A 2723-nucleotide genomic window follows, 5' to 3' on the forward strand; every position below is an offset into this window, starting at 1 on the left:
TGTGAGAAGTGCGCCTTCTAAGAACACCATTATACGAAAAATTTTCGACTGGTAAGGCTCTTTCTAATCCGAAGAGGCCATATAAAAGTCGCCTTGGTCGATCAGCCGAGAATATCGCTGCCGTACGAGCCAGTGTTGAGAGGTCCCCAAGAACATCACAAAAACGCCGTTCTCAGCAGTTGGGCATGGCTCGGTCCACTTTACAACGGATTATTCGCATTGATTTGCATTTGTTCCCTGCTTACAAGCCTCGTCGATTGGAATGGGCCCAAAGAGTCATCGAAATGGCCGAAAAAAACATGGGTCCGTCGAATATGGGCAACCCTGTATACACATACATATATATATTCATGCCATTTCGAGGCGTAGGATATGCAACCGGACTCATATTAGAACGGAGATTCCAGGGTGGTGATTGGATATCGCATAAACGACCAATGAACTATCAAAATATTTCTGGAATTCAAACTTTAGAATGGGAAACAATTGGCAACCCTACTTTTCTTCAATCGTAAATATTTTACATTTTCGTTTTTGTACATTTCGTAAACCAATTCGCTTGAATGCCTTCCAAATGGCATTTTCTTCGTGTCGCATCTTAAATTCTTAGTTTTGGTCGTCCTATCTCTGACTCGTTCGTTCCCCCTAATTCTGCGTTTCGAACAAATTCTCTGATGTGTTCTCTTGATTTCCGTATTCTCTTCATATTCGCAGGCAAGTTTTCAGATTCTCTCACCCCTGGTTTGTGGCTGTACTATCAAATACAAATCTTTTAGTATTGGCAACACTTGCACACGGTTTGTCACAATTCTTTAGAGTTTGTGCCAACTTGTTTTGGGGGTGAAAACGGTATATTAACAGCAGATTAAAAAGCATAGGTGAACGGCTTGAGTGAATTTTCGCACAAGTTGTTAAAAGTGTCCTACCCTATTTGGTATTGGCGTTTTTGATAACCGTTTATTTCATTTTAGTAAAAAACTTTGGTCATATACATATGTAAAATCCTAACTAGATTTAACGATGTTCGATCCCGACACTGCCCACATTATGTGCTTCAAAATTTGGCACAACATTTATGTCTAGGATGGATTGATGTATCGCTCCACGTTTTCGTATAACGGTACCTCCCGACATTCGGTATTTTCTTGATTTTGCCCCATTTTTGTCTAAACATTGGGATTTGTTGTTCATAATGGGGTCTAGCTCCGGCGGTAGAACATCGAATATCTAGGTACCTACGATTTTTTTTTCAAATTTGGTATTTATGACTCGCATAAGATAACAATCCTTGTGGTATAAAACTGTCTATAGAGGTACCCGTTATGGTATGACCCCACTTCATGGTTCTTTGAAAAGATTAACTGTATTATCCAACAGTCTTACTGGTATTTGTTTTTGAAAGGAGAACACGTTTGAATCGTAATGTTGTTTTACTTGTTATTGGTAAAAGAGGTAATTGCCAAAATCTCAAAGGAATCGGCACTCCTTCACAATAAACATTTCAGCCAATCGGAGGATACCAATCATGCTGTTACCACTTTTTCTTGAAAAGTCTTTAAGGATAATGTCATTCCGTCCTACTTTTGCCGGGTTTCTCATTTATTTGGTGGGAACTTTCTTGCCGTTAAAGGAAACATAAGTAAATAATGTGTTTAACAGGTTTTTACGAACGCCAGATATAACGAAAATTCTAATCCAAACGACCGCGATTATACGAACAAATCGCGACAATAATAATGTAGTTGTAATCTCCGATTAGGACGAATTACGATTATAAGAACAAATAAATGTTGTATTGCTTCATTCACCGCCACTTGTGTGGACCAACATGAAATGAAATGTTGCATAATCATATCAGAAAGTGATGAGCCATGTCTCGATAGTCTCACGAATTCCGGCGTTGAGGTATTGATCCGACGCAGATCGTTTGACGTAGATCCTCTTCCACGAGGCCCCAAGGGAGGACGTGGCAATGGGTTAAATCGAAAGATCTCGGCAATTGTGATCACCTCTTCGAGAGATAAAACGGTACGGAAACTTTCCATAAAAGAGCAATGGAATTGATACCTTTACATTCTTATATATACTTTTTTTTAAATGCTCATAAGAAAGTTTTAGAAGAACCTGTGTATTCAATAGAAGTTTTTTTTTCGATTTCGAATATCGGTTGAACTGCCGATGGCATTGGTTAAATTAAATAAATAACAATGAAAGTTGCATAACAGGTGTGTTTAGAGCATTCCTGGCCAGGTATACTTCAATTTAATATATAGAGCTCAGTAACAGTGTGGCATAGTTCAACAGAACGAGGAGCAAAAGGCCGGATGAAAATATCTGATACCATTTTTCAGTTCCTAGTCTGCTTCGGAAGCAGAATAAATGTACCAATTCTATGCAATTCACGTTGAAAATTGATATGCGATCGCTGAAGTTCCAATTTAAGGCTGAATGCTGATAAATTTGGGCGGTGGAATTGGAAATGAGCCCTTAAATGTTCCTCCTAGGAACACCCGAAATTATCCCATGCTAGGTATGATTTTCCATGTACCGACGGCTAATACTTACATTCATACATCGTAACTAAGTTTGTCGATCTTTTTAAATATCCCGGTTGGACTCTCCTTTCGGCATGGGATGCGGCCCTCGTTGGGCTGTTGGGCATGGGCGACGACAAGCAAATACATCCAAAATAAAAGCAATCAAAAAAGTAATAATGACAATAA

Source organism: Musca domestica, unplaced genomic scaffold (genome assembly GCF_030504385.1).
Source record: "Musca domestica strain aabys unplaced genomic scaffold, Musca_domestica.polishedcontigs.V.1.1 25, whole genome shotgun sequence".
NCBI classification, from domain to species: domain Eukaryota; kingdom Metazoa; phylum Arthropoda; class Insecta; order Diptera; family Muscidae; genus Musca; species Musca domestica.